Source organism: Manis javanica, chromosome X, assembly GCF_040802235.1.
Source record: "Manis javanica isolate MJ-LG chromosome X, MJ_LKY, whole genome shotgun sequence".
NCBI lineage: Eukaryota > Metazoa > Chordata > Mammalia > Pholidota > Manidae > Manis > Manis javanica.
Genome location: NC_133174.1, coordinates 33874197 through 33896375, shown reverse-complemented (window position 1 = coordinate 33896375; position 22179 = coordinate 33874197). Strand labels below are relative to the sequence as shown.

General features: G+C 40.7%; 1 protein-coding gene across 4 annotated transcripts in view; it reads right to left on the bottom strand.

Moving 5' to 3' along the window:
- Positions 1–18114, bottom strand: part of USP9X (ubiquitin specific peptidase 9 X-linked) — a 139025-nt gene extending 120911 nt beyond the window's left edge. For 2 of the 4 annotated variants that reach the window (XM_037001482.2, XM_037001484.2), the window contains exon 1: positions 17353–18114. The gene's annotated coding sequence lies outside the window, so the exon portion shown is untranslated. The remainder of the gene's footprint in view (positions 1–17352) is intronic. The other 2 variants (XM_017652508.3, XM_017652509.3) reach the window with 1 other exon arrangement.
- Positions 18115–22179: the final 4065 nt, after the last annotated feature.

Below are 22179 nucleotides of genomic sequence, written 5' to 3'. Positions count from 1 at the left end.
AGCAGTGTAGTAGTTAAGAGTACAGATTGAACATAAACTGCCTCAATGTGAATTCCCATTCTGCCACTGCCTAGGTGTCCAATCTGAACAAGTTCCTTAACATCTGTGCCATGGTTTCCTTATGTATAAAATGCGGATAGCAGTAACTACCTTTCAGGGTTGTTTTAAGAATATGAAGAATTTATGTATATGAAGCAATTTCACAGTTCCTTACATAGAGGTGGCTAAGTGTCAGCTATTATTGTGAGAAGTATACAAAGTAGAATAAGAGTATCTATAAACTAAATTAAAAACCTATAATTTATAATAGACAAGTACAATAAAAGCACCAAAGAAAAACATCTAAATTAGACTGGGATATACTGAAATATTTAAGGTGAAATGCCGTCTGGCATTTGCTTCGAAGTGGCGGGGGTACATAAAAAATAGCTATGAGTTGAAGTTGGTGGGAGTTTATCTACATCTGTGTTTGATTTTTCCTTAATAAAGTTTAGAAAAGGGGAAAAACAAGTTACATGAGGGCAGAAAACGCCGACAAAACCTTCTCAGAACACCTGAGCTGCATCTTAGAATAACAATGAGGTCAAGTGTGTGTGTGTGTGTAGAGATAAAAAAGAGAAATGGCACAAGGTACAGTATGAATAGCCTAATGGAGTTAATTTAACACTAGTTCAGAATAACTGTCAAAAGACTAGCACTAATCACCTCAAATTCCTCTTTCTCCTCTCTCTGACATTGTGTGTTAAGTATTGTATGCCTGTATGTCTATGAAAAGTCCACTGATGATTAAGACACATGTAATCTTCTTAAAACAAACCAGATATTTATTCTTAAGGGTGTTCAAGCATTATCTATTTCCTTGTTCATTCCTTAAAACATATTTATACAGGAGAAATCTGATTAAATAATTAAAGGCAGGGTGGGGGTAAAATAATCTGTGAAAAAGATTAACTTGTCTTGGTGACATTATCTAATACCTACTCTGTGACAGACCATAAAAAGATAGACTGTACAATAGTTTTTCAGCCCTTAAGGAATTTACTGTACTAAACACCCCCCTTCGAACCTCAAAGGACCAGGATAGCAACTACATTCTTTAATGTATTTCACAAGTGTGACCTTCACACAAACGATAGCTAAGCTTAGAAATTTATTGGACAGCATTAAAAAGACCACAACAGTTGAACAGATGCAAAACCAAGTAAATTTCCTGATTTCTTTTCCTTTTTTTGGGAAATTTATGTTATTACTTTTTGACCCCCTTCATCCTTTTCTCCTCCCCCATATACCCGCATCTCTGGTGAACACCAACCAGTCTGTTCTATCTATGAGTTTGGGAGTTTGTTCTTAAAAGAGCCCACATACAAGACGAACATACAATATTTGTCTTTCTTATTTCACTTTGCCTAATGCCCTTGGGGTCCATCCATATTGTGGCAAAAAGCCACCATTCTTTTTAACCACCAAATAATATTCCATTTATATGTGTGTGTATCACAGTTTATTTATCTTGGCTACTGTAAACAATGCTGCGATCACAGGGGTGCATCTATCTTTTCAAGTTAGTACTTTTGTTTTCTTTGGAAAAATACTCAAAAGTGGAATTGCTGGCTCATGAGTGTTCACTTTTCATTTTTTTTTTAGGAACCTCCATAATGTTTTCCATTTGTGTTTGCACCGATATATATTCTCACCAACAGTGCAAAAGGGTTCCCTTTTCTCCACATCAATGACAACACAAGTCATTTCTTGTCGTCCTGGTTGAAATTTCTAAGGACCATATTTTAGTCTAAATGACTGAAATCTCTCAAGAGGAAAGACTTTTCCAGATATATTTTAAAGCGAAACATGCACTATTAAAAAAATTCTCAGTAATGTTTAACTCCATTGCCACTAACAGATTTTCTATTTTTAAAAATCTTATTTCAGAGAATTCACTGAACACTAGTGATACTGAGCTACAAAAGACTTTAAAAGTTGTCTATAGACAAGAGTTAAATACACGAACTATCAAGAAGCATATGAAAAGGCTCTAGACATCATCAGACATACGCAAATGAGTATTTAAACTCCAATAAGATATCCTAAGTCTCTACCAAAGTGACGAAAATTAAAAAGACTGACAATACTAAGTGTTGATAAGGAAGAGCAACAAGAACTACATTGCTGGTGGGATTCTAAACTGGTACAACCAACTACCTCAGAAATCTCTTTGGCAGTGTCTACCAAAACTGAACACACATATACACCCTATAATTCAGGAATTCCACTTCTGAGTGTGAACCAAAAGACATGTACTTACATAACAGAAACATTCTTTTTTGGGGGGGGGTATCATTCATCTACAATTACATGAGGAACATTATGTTTACTAGGCTCCCCCCATCACCAAGTCCCCACCACATACCACATTACAGTCACTGTCCATCAGTGTAGTAAGATGCTATAGAATCACTACTTGTCTTCTCTGTGTTTTAAAGTCCTCCTCATCCCACCCCTGCAACATTATGTCTGCTAATAGTAATGCCCCTTTTTCTTTTTACCCTTTTCCCTCCCTTCCCACCCATCTTCCCCAGTCCCTTTCCCCTTGGTAACTCACTGTTAGTCCATTCTTGGGTTCTATGAGTCTGCTGCTGTTTTGTTCCTTCACTTTTTTCCTTTCTTCTTATGCTCCACAGATGAGTGAAATCATTTGATACTTGTCTTTTTCCACCTGGCTTATTTCACTGAGCATAGTACCCTCCATCTCCATCCATGTTGTTGCAAGTGCTAGGAATTCTTTTCTTCTTATGGCTGAATAACATTCCATTCTGTATATGTACCACACATTCCCTGTCCACTCATTTACTGATGGACACTTAAGTTGCGTCCATTTCCTGACTATTGTAGATAGTGCTGCAATAAACATAGAGGTACATAATGTCTTTTTCAAACTGGGCTGCTGCATTCTTCGGGAAAATTCCTAGGAGTAGAATTGCTGGGTCAAATGGTACTTCTCTTTTTGGTTTTTGGAGGAACCTCCACACTGCATTCCACAATAGTTGAACTAATTTAGATTCCCACCAGCAGTGGAGGAGGGTTCCTCTTTCTCCACAACCTCGCCAACATCTGTTGCTGTTTGTCTTTTGGATGTTGGTCATCCTAACTGGTGTGAGGTGATATCTCATTGTGGTTTTAATTTGCAATTCTCTGATGATTAGTGATGTGGAGCATCTTTTCATGTGTCTGCTGGTCATCTGAATTTCTTCTTTGGAGAACTGTCTCTTCAGCTCCTCTGCCCATTTTTTAATTGGATTATTTGCTTTTTGTTTGTTGAGGTACGTGAGCTCTTCATATATTTTGGATGTCAACCCTTTATCAGATCTGTCATTTATGAATATATTCTCCCATACTGTAGGATACCATTTTGTTCTATTGATGGTGTCCTTTGCTGTACAGAAGGCTTTCAGCTTGATATAGTCCCACTTGTTCATTTTTGCTTTTGTTTCCCTTGCCCAGGGATATATGTTCATAAAGAAGTTGCTCATGTTTATGTCCAAGAGATTTTTGCCTATGTTTTTTTCTAAGAGTTTTATGGTTTCATGACTTACATTCAAGTCTTTGATCCATTTTGAATTTACTTTTGTGTATGGGGTTAGACAGTGATTCATTCTCTTACATGTAGCTGCCCAGTTTTGCCAGCACCATCTGTTGAAGAGACAGACATTCCCCATTGCATGTCCGTGGCTCCTTTATTGTATATTAATTGACCATATATGTTTGAGTTAATGTTTGGAGCCTCTATTCTGTTCCATTGGTCTGTGGCTCTGTTCTTGTGAGAGCACCAAATTGTCTTGATTACTGTGGCTTTGTAGTAGAGCTTGAAATTGGGGAGTGAGAACCCCCCCCACCGACTTATTCTTCCTTCTCAGGACTGCTTTGGCTATTCGGGGTCTTTGATGATTCCCTATGAATTTTTTAACTATTTCTTCCAATTCATTGAAGAATACTATTGGTAATTTGATAGGGATTGCATCAAATCTATATTGTTTTGGGCAGGATGGCCATTTTGACAATATTAATTCTTCTAGCCAGGAGCATGGGATGAGTTTCCATTTGTTAGTGACCACTATAATTTCTGTTCAGGGTATAGGTCTTTCACTTCCTTGGTCAGGTTTATTCCTAGGTATTTTATTCATTTTGATGCTATTGTGAATGGAATTGTTTTCATAATTATTAGTTCATTGTTTGTGTATAGGAAAGTCACAGATTTCTGTGTGTTAATTTTGTGTCCTGCAACTTTGCTAATTCCGATATTAGTTCTAAAAGTTTTGGAGTAGAGTCTTCAGACTTTTTATGTACAATATCATGTCATCTGCAAATAGTGACAGTTTAACTTCTTCTTTACCACTCTGGATTCCTTGTATTTCTTTGTTTTGTCTAACTGCCATAGCTAGGACCTCCAGTACTATGTTGAATAACAGTGGGGAGTGTGGGCATCCCTGTCTTTTTTCCAATCTCAGAGGAAAAGCTTTCAGCCTCTCGCTGTTCAGTATGATATTGGCTATGGGTTTATCATATATGACCTTTATTATGTTGAGGTACTTCCCCTCTATACCCATTTTGTTGAGAGTTTTTATCATGAATGGATGTTGAATTTTGTCGAATGCTTTTTCAGTATCTAAGGAGATGATCATGAGGTTTTTGTCCTTTTTGTTGATGTGGTGGATGATGTTGATGGATTTTTGAATGTTGTACCATCCTTGGATCCCTGGGATGAATCCCACTTGGTCATGGTGTATGATCCTTTTGATGTATTTTTGAATTTGGTTTGCTAATATTTTGTTGAGTATTTTTGCATCTACGTTCATCAGGGATATTGGTCTGTAGTTTTCTTTTTTGGTGGGGTCTTTGCCTGGTTTTGGTATTAGGGTGATGTTGGCTTCATAGAATGAGTTTGGAAGTATTCCTTCCTCTTCTTTTTTTTGGAAAACTTTAAGGAGAATGGGTATTATGTCTTCTCTGTATGTCTGATAAAATTCCAAGGTAAATCCATCTGGCCCCAGGGGTTTTGCTCTTGGGTATTTTTTTGATTACCGCTTCAATTTCATTGCTGGTAATTGGTTTGTTTAGATTTTCTGTTTCTTTCTGGGTCAGTCTTGGAAGGTTGTATGTTTCTAGAAAGTTGTCCATTTCTCCTAGGTGTTCCAGCTGGTTAGCATATAGGTTTCCATAGTATTCTCTAATGATTCTTTGTATTTCTGTGGGGTCTGTAGTGATTTTTCCTTTCTCTTTCCTGATTCTGTTGATGTGTGTTGATTCTCTTTTTCTCTTAATAAGTGTGCCTAGGGGCTTATCTAGTTTGTTTATTTTCTCAAAAACCAGCTCTTGGTTTCATTGATTTTTTCTATTGTTTTATTCTTCTCGATTTTATTTATTTCTTCTCTGATCTTTATTATGTCCCTCCTTCTGCTGACTTTAGGCCTCATTTGTTCTTCTTTTTCCAATTTTGATAGTTGTGACACTAGACTATTCATTTGGGATTGTTCTTCCATCTTTAAATATGCCTGGATTGCTATATACTTTCCTCTTAAGACTGCTTTGGCTGCGCCCACAGAAGTTGGGGCATTGTGTTGTTGCTGTCATTTGTTTCCATATATTGCTGGATCTCCATTTTAATTTGGTCATTGATCCATTGATTATTTAGGAGCATGTTGTTAAGCCTCCATGTGTTTGGGAGCCTTTTTGCTTTCTTTGTACAATTTATTTCTAGTTTTATACCAGTGTGGTTTGAGAAGTCGGTTGGTAGAATTTCAATCTTTTTGAATTTACTGAGGCTCTTTTTGTGGCCTAGTATGTGGTCTATTCTGGAGAATGTTCCATGTGTACTTGAGAAGAATGTGTATCCTGTTGCTTTTGGATGTAGAGTTCTATAGGTGTCTATTAGGTCCATCTGTTCTAGTGTGTTGTTCAGTGCCTCTGTGTCCTTACTTATTTTCTGTCTGGTGATTCTGTCCTTTGGAGTGAGTGGTGTGTTGAAGTCTCCCAAAATGAATGCACTGCATTCTATTTCCTCCTTTAATTCTGTTAGTATTTCTTTCAACTATGTTGTGCTCCTGTATTGAGTGCATATATATTTATAATGGTTATATCTTCTTGTTGGACTGACCCCGTTATCATTATGTACTGTCCTTTATCTCTTGTGACTTTCTTTGTTTTGAAGTCTATTTTGTCTGATACTAGTACTGCAACACCTGCTTTTTTCTCACTGTTGTTGTGTATGAAATACCTTTTTCCATCCCTTGACTTTTAATCTGTTCATGTCTTTGGGTTTGAGGTGAGTCTCTTGTAAGCAGCATATAGATGGGTCTTGCTTTTTTTTATCAATTCTATTACTCTGTGTCTTTTGATTGGTGTATTCATTCCGTTTACATTTAGGGTGATTATTGAAAGATATGTACTTATTGCCATTGCAGGCTTTAAGTTTGTGTTACCAAAGGTTCAAGGTTAGCTTCTTTACTATCTTACTGTCTAACTTAACTCACTTATTGAGCTATTATAAACACAGTCTGATGATTCTTTATTTGTCTCCCTTTGTATTCCTCCTCCTCCATTCTTCATGTGTTGGGTGTTTTGTTCTGTGCTCTTTTTAGGAGTGCTCCCATCTAGACCAGTTCCTCTAAGATACCCCGTAGATGTGGTTTGTGGGAGGCAATTTTCCTCAACTTTTGCTTGTCTGGGAATTGTTTCATCCCTCCTTCATATTTAAATGATAATCGTGCTGGATACAGTATTCTTGGTTCAAGGCCCTTCTGTTTCACTGCATTAATTATATCATGCCATTCTCTTATGGCCTGTAAGGTTTCTGTTGAGAAGTCTGATGATAGCCTGACGGGTTTTCCTTTGTAGGTGACCTTTTTTCCCTCTCTGGCTGCCTTTAATACTCTGTCTTTGTCTTTGATCTTTGCCCTTTTAATTATAATATGTCTTGGTGTTGCCCTCCTTGGGTCCCTTGTCATGGGAGTTCTGTGTGCTTCTGTGGTCTGAGAGGCCATTTCCTCCCCCAGTTTGGGATAGTTTTCAGCAATTATTTCTTCAAAGACATTTTCTATCCCTTTCTCTCTCTCTTCTTCTTCTGGTATTCCTATAATGCGAATATTGTTCCGTTTCGATTGGTCACACAGTTCTCTTAATATTCTTTCATTCCTGGAGATCCTTTTATCTCTCTCTGCTTCAGCTTCTCTGCATTCCTGTTCTTTGATTTCTAGTCCATTAATGGTCTCTTGCATCTTGTCCATTCTGCTTTGAAGTCTTTTCAGAGATTGTTTTATTTCTGTATTCTCCCTCCTTAGCTCTTGCATATTTCTCTGCAAGTCCATCAGCATGGTTATGACTTTTATTTTGAATTATTTTTCAGGAAGATTGGTTAAATCTATCTCCCCAGATTCCTTCTCAGGGGAGGATGTCTGGGTTAGTCTGGTCTGGGTCAAAATTTTCTGCCTTTTCATGTTGATAGATGCAGTGGTATGCTGTTGGCTCATCTGTCAGCTGGGAGAACCAGGACCCTTTCCACTTGCTCCTGGCCTTTCTTTCCTGGGACAATGGCGACCCCTAGTAGCTTGTGTTGGGCAGTTGCACATAGACTGGGTCTCTGTTTCTTGCCCAGCCGCTATGAAGGAAGCTCCCTTGCTGTGAACATGGCCAGCCTCAGGCTGCTGCTCTGCCATGGCGGGGCCGCGCTGGAGGCGGGATGGGCAGAGGACTGTTTATCGCCGAGAGGGATCTCAGAGCTGCGCTGCCGCCCAGGGGGTTAGGGTGCCTGGAGCTCCCCGGGATTCCCAGCTGCTGGGCTAAGTGTCCCGGGGTGCTTCCGTCCAGCTGTGGGGTCCCTGTCCCTTTAAGACTTTCAAAAAGCACTCGCTTTTCTTTGTCCCAGGCAGGCCAGCTGCAGGGACCCGTTTGCAGGTTTTACTGTTCCGTTTCCCTAGTTTCCCACACTCCTCGCACTGTGTCTGCACTCCGGGTGCGGATGACTAGGGCTGGCTATTTAACAGTACTGGGCTCCCTCTCCCTCCCTGCTCCGACTCCTCTCCTCCCGCCGGGGGCTGGGGTGAGGGGCGCTCAGGTCCCGCTGGGCTGGGCCTTGTATCTTACCCCCTTTGCAAGGTGCTGGGTTCTTGCAGGTATGGATGTAGTCTGGCTGTTGTCCTGTACCTTCTGGTCTCTCTTTTAGGGATAGTTGTATTTGTTGTATTTTCAAAAATATATGTTTTTGGGAGGAGATTCCCACTGTCCTACTCACACCGCCATCTTGGCTCCGCCTCCCTTTTCTCTTTAATCAAAAATTTCTCTTCTCGACACGTATCTAATTTTTCCTACACCTCTACAAATATAGATTTAAAAAAAAGAAAGGAGTAGCCTAAGTCATCTCTTGTCCAACATCTTGGTTTTAGCCATGAGAGTACTAAGGAACCAAGACTGAGTGAGTGAGTGAAGTGATTTAACAGAGAGAATGGGATAAATGGAACTAAACTCTGAGTCCAGTACCCTCCCACTGACTACACCATTTTCATTAAAAATATGAACACTGTTTTGTAAGAAGAAAACCTCCAAAACTGGACCAATGGAATTATTCCAGTATTTAAATAGTAAGATTATTCATCTATTTTTGTTATCAATCTATCTTAAAAGCTGTAAAAATAACACCTGAACAAAAACCATGAGGAAGAGCCTACAGTTACCTCTCCAGATCCCAGATTCTAGTCCCCTCCCTACCTTTTGGGGGATGGGGGTGGTCAGGAAAAGCATGTGCTTTGATGATCCACTGTTTAAGTAATGCAGCCACATTGGGAAAATACAGTCATTTTATAACCCAGATTCCTTCTCTCCATGACCTTTCCACAAATCTCAGTAGACAGAAGCTCTCAGTGAGGAGGACAAATTGCAGATAGGGTTGAGAGCTAAAGGAGAAGACAATAAAGGTGTTCTGCTTTTCAGCTCTGTACTCCATTTGGTGACAGAGATGCCAAGTCAAATTAGTAGCACCTATCTCATACAAGGGCAGTCCCTGGTATCTCATTCCTTATTGTATTCCCTAAACCATTCTCTTATCATCTCTCAGCCAAACTTAAAAATACTGTTCTCAATTCCCCTGCTATACAATTCTCCTCCAACCTGTCTGCCATGATGCGATCTTTCAAAAAACAAACACAAATTTAATGATCTCTTTCTTTTCACTTAAACTTGAAGACCCACATTATTACCCTAAAAAGAAAATACATATGCCCTAAAGTGGCACTCAAGGTTTTTCTTTGTGATCTAGCCTCACCCAAACTACCTTTCTAGTCCTATCTCCTATAATCCTTTCCCTCCCAATTTCTCCAGTGCTCCTTTCTACATTGTACTAACTTTTTGCTAAAAACACATTTGTATTTCCATTCCTCCATTTCAAGTAGTGAGTGGTTCTCAAAATCTGCCCCTTGGCACATTTGGCAATGTCTGGAGACTTTTTCAGTTCATCACAACTGAGTGGGAGAAGAGGTGCTACTGGCATCTTGATAGAGGCCAGGAAGGATAGGACAGCACCCTACAACTAAGAATTATCTGGCCCAAACTGTCAATATTGTATAGGTTAAAAACCATGTTCTCAAGCTGCTGCCTGAGCCCAGAAGTCCCTGCTCTAATTCATAGGGCCACCAAAATAGTACACCTTTCAAGACCAGCAAAGCTTATTCAACTCCAAATAGAATAATTTATTCATCTCTTCTACCACTTCATTTTTCACACTTCTATTTAAGAGTGCTTATCACACTATATAATTGTCTGGCCCAGTAGACATTAGAACCTAAAAGTAAGGATTAGTTATCTTTATATCCCCTTCTGTCAGAACAGTATTAAATAAACAAATTCACTTGTAAAATAGCAATCACCCAGTCCAAATCCTTCATTTTACAGTTTCATGGAGGTTAAATAGTTTAATAGATTAGTTAAAATGGTAGCCTAAGCCTTCTGACTCAGGTCAGAGGTCTTTACTACCCATTATTCTGTCTCAATCAGGATGAGAGGTTGACCACTAACAAAGGACAGTTCAGATCTAGAGACTATCAACTGAGCATCATGAAACTTCTCAGAGCCACCACCTTCCCAGGGGCTGTTTCTGAAGAAACAAAAAGTAGAATGAGTTAAAGCCAAAAGAAAAGCACAGAAAAAATGCTACCAGAGCTCAGAATCAGAAAATAATTCACAAAGATGGCATGTGGTAAGCTAGGTACTGTAGGCTGGCCATGAAGAAGAGACTGAGCTCCAAAAATGAAGCCTTGGGAATAGGAAAGGCTGGAACATCCACATCAACTATGGATATATTTTGATTAGGAGGGAAAACAAAAAATCTTGGAAATACAGACCAGAAATATGCCAAAATGACCTCATTTGGGTAGAACTAGCACATTAAGTTTTAAGCAGTATTTGGTGAGAGAGCAAGAGTTAAGTAGATTAGGGAGGTACTTGAAGAGTATGATTCTTGGGGCTATGCAGATGAACAGAAGCCAAAGAATCTTTCCATGAAAATCTCTCCTTTCACTGACAAGATTCTTCTTCCCATGATGCATTGAGGATAACTAAGGTAATCCTTAAGAAGGAGCAATTAGAGACAGCTGACATTTACATGGCTCAGGTAATAGCACCCACCATCAGACGGGGAATACACTGACAGGCACTACAGTGGTTCCTCCTCCAACCCTCAATCTGGACCCACAGTCCCTTCTCACCCCAGCTCAGCAAGCTCCAAGTCAAAAACTCCCAAGAATTTTGGATAACAGATTTATATATATACACACACAAAGGACATAGTAAAGATATATACATATGATTAAATGTGGGTAAACAAGATTTTCTGCAGTCATTTCCACAAGAGTCTAGGCAAACACTGTACATAGGCAGACCCTCCTTTCATACAAAATGCATTCTTGAAAATGTGACAAAAGTCGAACATTCAAAGCCAAACAACAGACTCACATGTTTCTAGGGCTTTTTCCAACTCTAAGAGTCAGTATGCAGAAAAATATGATAAAATCCCTAATTACACCTAAAGTTTCACTTACAAGCTTCATTACACATTTGCCATACTTAATCTCCTGTTTCATTTTGATTATTTCATTCACCATTGAACAAAGCCAACCAATAACCAATGAACATAACCTAAGCCAGAAAGTTTCAAGATTTATACACCTAATCAGCTCCCTGTCTCAAGGATATGTAATTCGAGACATGCAGCAGATGAATTTTTTGTTTTCCATTTATTTTTATAATGGGCAAAATACAACTGACCTTGCAAATTAACACCAAAGACAAACAGTGTAAAGCTTCTGAAACAGAACTATTCCCAGGGAGGCAACAGCACCCATTAAAAGAAGAAAAACTTCAATCAGATAATGGATGAAAGTCTGAACCTGACTTAGAAGGGAGGTTCACGGTTAATATACACTGTATTGAATTGGAGACTACACAAAAGAAATATATCACAGCTGGAGACTAACATTTTTCAATAGGAAAAAGTACAGAAACAGGAAGCAGAGCTCACTGTATAAAGTTCTTGTTAAGACATCCTTACTGTTTATATACACAACTGTAGTATGTACTGGTACCTATTTCCCATTCCACAGCACATTAAAAAGGAGGAAACTAAGACTGGAACCACAACTGAGAACAGTAAAAATTAACCATTATTGAACAAATGGGATAGCTTACACACACACACATTAATTCAAAAACACCTGGGCCTTTAAGTGTATATGCGCCTATTCTATAAACCTCAATAGCCACAGAAGATGAAATGCAACAGAAACATAAAATGGAATAAGCCGAAGAGCAATTAAATTATGTTCATGTTACTGGCCCTAGCAAAGAAAAGGAAGCCCCTAAATAAGAACACTGAAGTTAACAGAAGCAGGAAAGCATAGGGCATATATGGAGAATTGAGGGTCAAGTAAATGGAGAGAAAAGACAGAAAATGGTGGGAAATTAAATTGGAAAGTTATATTAAAAACAACTTCATGATCAAAGTTTTGAGCAGTATTTATAAAAGTAGTATCTAAAAAAGGAGTAGGGGAGGAACTAGAGACATGAAAACAGTGTCTCCTAGGCAGAATGAACAAATGGCACACACTTAAGTCCTGAGGCAGGAGTAAGTGGAAGCAAAGGACAGGGGGAACAAAGAAACATGACTTAGTAAACTGATAATGTAACTGATGAGAATCTTTGGTTCCACACACATCTAAATAATATAGCTGCTTCTACATAATGAAAATTATCAGGAGTTTGTTTTGCTTTTATTCTCTTATGTTCACCAAACCTTTTGTTCACAACAGAATAAATCAATTTCATAACCAGATAAAAATTATAAAGAGAAAAATATGTAACATCTTCACAAAGTTTTCCATCAAATAATAAACTGGTTTAAATATTTAAAAGCTCTGGTGTTCTGAAAAATTCACTTACACAGAACACCATCCCCTAGGACATCAAATTAATTATTTTGATAATGCTTCTTTACCCATTTCCTTTAACATGAGTATCAAAAAGACAGCTGCCCTGCTTTTAAAATCGTACTCATTTGTCTCACAGACCCTAGCTCTAGAGAGTTTGTGGAAATTGATTTTTAAAATCGTTCTAACCAGTGTATGTGACAGGCAGTTCTGTTTTGCTCACCTTGTATCCCTGTTATTAGGTAAAATACCTGGCAGAGATCATAGGCATTTAACATGTAATTGTTGAATTTAAAAGTACAAAATAAAAAAGACTGAAGAAAAATCAAAGTAATAAACCAGAAGAAAAGCAGAATATGCTGGAATTCATTTCTAAACTAGTAATTCTCCAAGGGTGGTTCCATACCCGGGAACTTGTTAGAAATGCATACTCTCTGGCCCCATTCCATACCCACTGAATCGAATTCTGGGGGCAGGGCCCAGCAATCTGTTTTAACAAGCCGTCCAGGTTTAAAAATCATCACTTTAAACCAGGGCTGGCAAACCATGGTCACAGACCTAATTCAGCTTGTTTTTGTACATCCCACAAGCTGAGAATGGATTTCACAAAGGAATGTTTATAATCAATCTGATGATAAGAAACATTAACTTTAAACCTCAATTAGGCAAAATATTGTATTATTAGCACCACCACCATCACCAAAAATTCTAGTCTTCTCATTAAACCTGGATTACAAATAATTGTACTCAATTATCACTGTTTTGAATTTCATCAATAGAAAATTTACCTAATATCCTCGATTTTACCTCTTAGTATACACAACGCCTAACATTTATGATCTGGCCCTTCACAGATGTTCACTGATCTCTGCTCTAAAATGGGAGGTGTTATTAAGGAGAGCAACCAATTCTTTCTGTACTACCTTGATCAGGGACAAAATACTGTTAGATAGAATATGAATCTAATGCCATACAATAATTTCCATTCTTTCTTGTTTTCAAGTTAACTGAGTAAACTTCAAACTCTAAATAGCTGAGTAGAAAGAACAGCAAGAGATCTATGTAACCAGCAAACTAAACTTACAACTCTGAATAACCACCAAAGTCAGTAGGAAGGAAATGGGCATAAGTAGGAAAGGGAGGCTTCTCCTACTCCTTTTTTTCTTCCTAAATTTTCTTCTCCCACTTCACAGGCTGTCGGGCTGATGGGATGGGACCCAAGACTACCAGTTCAAAATCACTCTTAAGAAAACAATTCTTCTGATAATGGTTGGCCAGCATGGGTCTGAAGTACATAATTATCAATTACAGAAAGGATAAAATGAAAAAACATAATATGATGATACATCATTATGTACAAGTAGTTCTAGGCACTGGGAGTCAAATATTATTCCCCAAGATCTTGCTATTCAGGCAGTTATTGTAAACAATAGCAGTATATGTACTCTGTAATACACTAACGTAGATGGCATCCCTGACATTACTATCCATTACCAGGGAGATAGATTTAAGTATGAATTTTATGGGAGTGACTACAAAAGTAATGGAATCCAAAGATTTTAATAACTAATGTGACCTGTTAAATATGGAAATAGCTTCATACAGAAGGTAGTCTATGCACACTATCTTAGTCAATTTACTCCACTTCTTTGAGCCATGTTGCTCACAAGATTACATCTAAGACTCCTTCCAGACCGACTCATCATAAAAGTATTAGGTCAAGTTAAGTGACTCCAAATAATGAAGAGAATAAGCAAAAAAAAAAAAGGGCAAAGAAACAGAGAAATCATACCAAGAACATCTGGCGATATTCATCCAACAAATGATTACTGAATGTCTATATGCCAGGCACTTTCTAGGTGTTAGGAATATACTAGTGATTGAGTCTGACCCGATAGATGCCACCAACCTACAAGAATTTGGAGGACAAAATTAACCCAAGCATCTGGAAGAAAACAAGTAAAACAAACAAAAAGACAAAAAAACATACAGTGCAGAGATAACTGACAGAGCATCAATACAGAAAAGGAATGACAGAAGGGGTAACACCAGAGTATGTAATTTCTAGGCAAAAATTAAAAGCATCTTAAGTATAGCTAGCTATTCCTAAAGCCAATATTCAATAATTCTAAAAGAATCCATTTCTACTATACTTGGGATTTGGGCTCACTGTAGAAAAGTGTAGCTCGGAATGAAATTCTATTTAATGTATTTAAAGAAACTGAAAGGTAAAAGGAAAATTCTATGAGCGTATATAACTAAATATATTTCTTTTAACAACTTAATTTGGTCTCCTTCTATGGGCACAATAAAGAATGACTAAATTAGAGCTAGGAAGGACTTTAGAGATCAGCTAGTGCAATGCCACTCACCTTCATACAATATATGCTTCTAGACAACAGTAATCTCTAGAACATTGCCTGGCAAATGGTAGGTATTCAACAAATATCTGCAGAATGGATAAAAAAGAATCTAATGCCTTAACAGGTATTACTAATATTATTAGAACTGGGTCATAAGTCTTAAGAAGGTGCTCAGTAAGAGATAATGGACAAATGTATTTTATATGATAAAATTCTGTGTGGAATCTTGATCTCTTCCCAATTATTAATCTGTCTGAACTTTTCGTATTTATGTCTGGAATTTTCAGCAGTGTGACTGACAGAACAACTCAAACAAAAATGCTTCTGCTTAATGGTAGGATACAAAACTCTTTTTAAGAGTCTCAGATCTCCCCTTTCCCTAAAAGGGATTGCAAAAAAAAAAAAAAAAGAATTAAGAAACCCTAGCTGCACATCAGAATCATCTTTTGAGTTTTTCTAATGCCCAGTTCCCACCCCAAACCTATTCAATTATAATCTCCAGAGACTAATACCTAGGCAAACACGTTTTGAAAAAGCTCCACAGGTGATGCTGATACACAGCTGACATAGAAATCATTAAGACAATGACTGAAAATAGAATTGGAAACCCATAAGCTGCCAAATACATGTATAAGAGTGTGTGTGTATTGGAGCCCACAAGACTAGCACAGGCACACGTGAAAAGAAAGATAAATGTGCCCTTCAAAGTTACTTTCTGATAATTTATATTCTGACGTATTGTTCTTGCTGTTATTTTCTTTCCAGTCATTTTCCCTCTCTGAAATTATCAAGGTCAGCAAACAAAAATAATTGGCACGAGATGACGCGTTACAAGTTAAATGGTCATGCAGAAAATAAGGGAAAAGGGTGAGGAGAAAAACCCGTAATACAAAAATCTTGTTTTTAAATTAGAGAAAGTAAAGCATAATAAGATTCAGAAACATTTTGAGTTCACCCTTGATACACCAATTCCAAATACTTCTCATTTTCACCCTACCCAAACACGTAAAAAATAAAGGTTAAAGTGTTAAAGTTACAAGTATGACAAAACACAGTTTTAAAATTGAGGAAACAAATGTTACATCTTTGTACATTTAATACATAAGAACCTGAAAAGCATTTGCTGAAACCAAAATGGCAGCCCACTGAATAGATCTTTAAAGGAGAGTTTGTAGTCTATTTTTCAGTTCAAGCTTACGGATTACGAAAGCCAAAGTACTCACGGTTAACGAGTCCTTGACACAGTATCACTAAGAGTAGATAATGAGCTCTGAAAGAGGGTGCAGTACCTGCTGAAGTTTCCTAATCAACATACCCCAGATTGTTCCTAAAAACTGAAGGTACACAAACGTTATGTAGATTTAGGGGACTCGGGTTTCAAGGTAAAAGAATGCTATTTATATTTCCTTCTCCCCCTTAATAAAGTATGAATTTTTGACCTACATCTACAACCCGCTCAAACTCAATCAAGAAATTACACACACCTGTAAACTGCATGGTGGAAAATCCAATTAACGTTACAACAATGGAACTTTCCAAAAAAATGCTTAAACAGGTTCTATTGAGAGTCTTAAATATCCCCGTGTAAATTCCCGTCACCGCAGAAATCCATCCAAATTTTACAAAACACGTATATATACCTGCTCCATAACTCTTTAACGTAGTATTTCACAATGAATGAAAAATAAACCATTTATCAAACCCGAAGCCTCCCATCACACGAATCTGAAGGTTTTATCATTAACAAAAACGCACATACTAGTATTTTTGCAGAAACAGTTAAAAATAGAAAAGTGGTGGGTCCAAGCTAGCTTGGAAGCGATTTCTGCATCAAAACATCTTTCGCGGCTTTGGCCCTCAGCAGATGAACGGGGGCAAAGGAGGTGCAGGAGGCCGATAACCTAGCTCAGGCTCCCAGACCACAGGGCTGAGGAGAAGCTGCCGGTTATCGCAGGAGGGTGGGGGGAGGCGGACAAGTCGTCGAGCCTGATAGCCAGGCGAAGCCGAGGCCTAGCTCTACTGCTCCAAATCACTCCACCTCAGTAATGGCGTTTGGTGTCAAGTAGAACAAGACTGGGAAGGAGAGCGGCCGCGAGTCCGCCAAGCGCCGGGCTGTAAGCCCCGAGGTCGGAGGCGACTGTCCCTGGCGCCGACCCGGCCCCCGGGTGCGGATGCGGGGGCTGCACGCCGCGCCGGGAGACTCCATCCTCCTACTCGGCCCCAAACAGGACGGGAAGGGGGAGAAGGGGGAGGGACAGAGCCGTCAGCCATTTTCCCTTAGAGTCCAAAACACACAGACACGCTCTCGGGACGCCGGCTGGGCATGAACCGAACCCCGCGCCTCCACCCGTGCCGCGCGCGCGCTCGCCCAGCCCAGAGCGGAGGAGGGGAGCCGGGAAACCCTCGGCCCGTCCGGAAGCCGCCGAGTTAACCGCGCACTCGCACACCCCCGTCACCCTCCTCCTCTCACTTATATCCAGCTGTTGGCCCCGGAAAAGCGCGCTGTCCCAGCAAGGCTGGGTACTCACCGCACGACACAGGCGTCCTCCTCCTCAGAACCAGGGTACTCGGAAGCAGCAGGCGCCAGCAACACTCAGTCCCGGGACAAGGCTGACCCTGGGTGCATCCCAAGCCCAGGCGTGACGGGCGACCAAGTGCGCCGAAGGGGCTACGGCGGCCGGGCTCGAGGCTGCGATCGCTGAGGACCTGGGGACTGCACAGGGGCGCCGGAATTCGCTGCTCGCCAAGCCCGCTTTGCAGCAGCGGCGGCTGCAGGCGCCTCCTCCTCCTCCTCCTCCTCCTCCTCCTTCTCCGCCGCCGCCGCCGCCGCAGGCCCTCTTCCCCCTTCTCCCCTCGGGCTGGGGCTCTCGCTGAGCTGAGACGGGCTACGGGCGGTGCGTTTCTCCTGCGTCACCTCCTCCTGCTCCTCCCGCAGTGGCGGCTTCACCTTACCCTGGTCGCCGCCTCTGTCTCCGCTCCGGGCCTGTCTTTGCTTCGGCTTGTTCCTCGCTCCCGGCGCTGACCCGAGCACCGGGCGCTGAGGCGGCCGCCTCCCGTGAGAGGCGGCAGCGGCGGACTCCCGCAAGGCCTAGGAGCTGAGGAAGGCAGTGGGGGACTCTGCGCGGCAGAGACCAGGACGGGGTGGGCGCAGACAGGCTGCAGCTCCGGCGGCGGCGGCGGCACCCAGCTTCCGCAGCCGCGGATGCCCGTCCTCGCCAATATGGCGGATCCGGCAAATCAAAAAAAAAAAAAACCGCTTGGCCAGCGCGGGGCGGCGGTAGCGGCGGCGGCAGCGGCGGCGGCAGCAGCAGTGGTGACGGCCGACGCAGGGGCGCAGCCTCCCACAAGCCCCAGCACCGCCCAAAGTCCTGAGGTTCCCCGCCCCCACCAAACCCCGCCCCCCACAGGGCCCGCCCCTCGAACCTCCTGCTGCGCTTCGCCACCCCCTCTCGCTCAGCTGCTGCTGAGGTCCCTCTTCTGCCCCCCCCCGCGGGACGTTGGTGCGTGCCGCGGGGGCGGGCAGGACGGGGCGGGCAGGACGGGGCCGGAGACGCTGGGAACCCGGAGAGCTGGGTGGGGGAGGGGATGACAATGCGGTAGAGATTGTTCGCGCAGTACTGTTTCTTCCGGCGGCCCTCGCGCTACGGTTAGGAACTGTGTCCCTCATCCCTCGGTTTGGGAGTGGTGTGAGGGCAGGACTGGCACAAGGACGGGCAGAAGTGGGGGAAGGAGGACCTGAAAGGACCTGGCGTACCACGCTGGGAAAGTTGGGTGATCGGGACTTGCGGGGCGTTCGGCCAGGACAGGGTTAATCGCGCGAACCACAGCCGCGTCAGAGTTTGACTTGGCCGCTTGTTTTTGTTCCATTGTGAACGGCGGCCCTGCCAGCGAGTGCCCGGATGATGATGTCACCAGCCTCCCCCTTTTCCGGGATTGTGGGGGGAGGAGTAGCGGAAAGACGATATGTGAGAGACCACGCGCTTGGCAGTCGCGCCCGCGGTGCCTGGGGGGTCCCGGTGGCGCAGCTGACCCCGCGTCACGTTGCCTTGTGAGCCGGCCAGGCCCATGGGGCGGGTACCTTGGGGACGGCAGGTCTCCACGGCCTGGCCACCTGCTCCACTCCGATAGGGGGAAGGTGTGGCTATCTCCAGCGGCGGCGGGAGGGGGTTTAGGAGTGGGGGCCTTCCCCCATCCTATGAAGCAGGTGTTCTGAGAAACTGATTCGCATGATCTTGCAGCATCAGTACCTGAAAGCAGTTGGGTTTACCACCCTTGGCCATTGGAGCCCTTAAAAAACAGAACAGCAAAGAAAATTGACGGCATAACGACTAGGCAAAACTAAATGCATCCGGATTAGCCGCCTTTGCCAAATCATCTCACAATTCGGTTAGAAGCGGGAAGGGCATTAGGAATCCATGACAACCACCACGTCACAGATTATTTTCTGCATGTTTATATTACACAATGAATGTTATCAGGCTAATAAATAAATGGAGTGCTTGGGAAAATTCTCTACAGTCTACATTGGATGCCCAAATGAAGAGAAAAGAAATGTAGTTCCTAATTTACCACAGATTTCCTTTTGACTTAAAAATGCTTGCAGACATCAAACACAAAATCATCGCAAAACCCTATAAAACAAGGTAATATTTCGTACATAAACTATTGGATTTAGTTATGCCACAATTACGTTAACTTGTAATAGAGTTGTTAAAAATAGAATCCACACTAGTATAACAAAGCAAAACTGAAGGAACAAAACAGCAGCGGACTCATAGACTTCAAGAAGGGACTTACTAGCAGTTACCAAAGGGGAGGGGGTGGAGGAGGGGACTGAGGGGCTTTATAATTAGCACACACAATATAGGTAGGTCATAGGGAAGGCAGTACAGCACGGAGAAGACAAGTGGTAACTCTATAGCATCTTACTATGCTGTTGGACAGTGACTACAATGGAGTGGGGGTGAGGGACCTGATAATACGGGTCAATGTTGAAACCACCAAGGTGCTCATGTAAAACCTTTCTAAGATTGTATATCAATCATAACTTAATTAAAAAATATAGAATCCCCACTAACTTAACAGAGACAATATAAAGTCACTAGCAACTTGTATTTTAAAACCATTTCACTACACAATACTAAGCTAAACAAAATTTTCACCACAAAGAGTATCTAATAAGGTGTCCAAGACACAAAATTCATAGCCCAAATAATTCATAGCACGTTTTATCTTCTTTTTATAACTACTTCAGTGAAGGGCTTGTCTTCTTCACTAGCTTATGAGCACCTAAATACAAGACACTACCATCCATGCACACTGTAGGTATACTGAGTGAATCGTTGTTTTATTTAGTCCTCAGAACCCTGTGAGATAGCCAGAACATACTGATTTTAGATAAGGAAACAGAAAGGCTAAGTGATTTGTCTACATCACTAGATAGGATTTGTAAGTGTTGAACACAGGTCTTCAAACCCTATCAAAAGTGCACCTTTAACAAAGATGTACACTCACCAATTGTATCCAACACTGTACTTGTGGTTCAAATTAGAGCAAGAAAAATAACAAGATATCCAAATAAGAAAGGAAAGTTAAACTACCTCTATTTGCAAATGACATAATCTTGTATAAAGAAAATCCTGGGGAATAGACTAAAAACAACTATTAGAGCTAATAAACAAGTTTAGCAAAGTTACAGGTATAAGATAAGTATTTAAAAATCAATTTGTATTTTTTGTATACTAGCAATAAACAGAAAATGAAATTAAGAAAATAATTCCATTTACAATAGCATCGGAAAGAATAAAATACTAATGAATTTAACAAAAGCACAAGATTTGCACAAACTACAAACTGTGGTTGAAATTAAAGATGATCAAAAATAAATGCAAAAATAGCCCATGTTCAACAATTTTAAGACTTAATATTGTTAAGATAGCAGTACCCTCCAAATTGATTTACAGAGTCAACCCAATCACTGTCAAAATCCCAGCAGGCTTTTTTGCAGTAACTACATGAGATGATGCTCAACATCACTAGTCACTAGGGAAACACAAATCAAAACCACAATGAGACACCACTTCATACCCATTAGAACAACTATTATTTTTTTAAAAAAAGGAGAAGAAAATAACAAGTGTTGACAAGGATGTGTAGAAATTGGAACTCTTGTACATTGCTGGTGGGGACGTAAAATCATGCAGCCACTATAGACAACAGTTCAGCAGTTCCTCAGAAATCCAACATAAAATCACCAGAAAACACAGCAATTCCACTCCTAAGTGTAAACCCACAAAAACTGTAAGCAGGGACTTGAACAGATATTTGTTCAACCATGTTCATGACATTATTCACAATAGTCAAAATATGGAAACAATCTACACATTCATCAACAGAGAACTGGAAAAACAAAATGTGGTATACACACACAATGGAATATATTCAGACTTAAAAAGGAATGAAATTCTAATACATACTACAAATTGAATGGACCTTGAAAACACACCAAATGAAAGAAACCAGCTACAAAAGGTCACATATTATATGATTCCACTTAATAAGGTACCTATAATAGATAAATTCATAGGGACGGCAAGTAGAATTGAGGTTACCGGGGGCTGGGAGAAGGTGGGAATGGGGAGTAATTGTTTAATAGGTATGGTGTTTCTGTTTGGCATAATGAAGGAGTTCTAGAAATGGAAGGTGGTGGCAGTTGCAAAATGCCGTGAATGTTCTTAAAGCCAATGAATGGTACACTTAATTATGTCTAAAATGGTAAATCTTATACTAACAATTTGTAAAGAGCAGAAAAAAGTTCACTTTCATATGGTTTAGCCTATAGATTATTTACCACCAGCAATTCTACAGGGACTTAGTTTATCTAGTCAAGCTAATTCACTCCTTCCTCTGTATGTCACACAAAAGGACCTCCACTTAGTTGATGGGATAGAAAATGAACAGTTCTTAGTTAAAAGAATAGGTTCAATGCCACAGTGCAGCTCCGTGCATACAGACCAGGCCTTCCTTCTTATTTCCTTTGTTTCAGTTTCTTTTTTTAACACCTGTCCTTTAGCTTTAAAACTGTAATATTTTTACTTCCTGGTTCTGCCTTGGTAGGGCAAAGCCTTATTATATTACATTGCCTCATAGACTTTGTCATTGCACTCTTCTTTATCTACCCAGAAATGTTTGGTAATACTCACTGTTTACTGGGACACTAATTTTAAAGAATAGATGGTAAACAAGTGGGATTATATCAACCTAAAAAGCTTCCACAATGAGATATCACCTCATACCAGTAAGGATCGCCAACACCCAAAAGACAACAACAAATGTTGGCAATGTGGAGAAAGGGA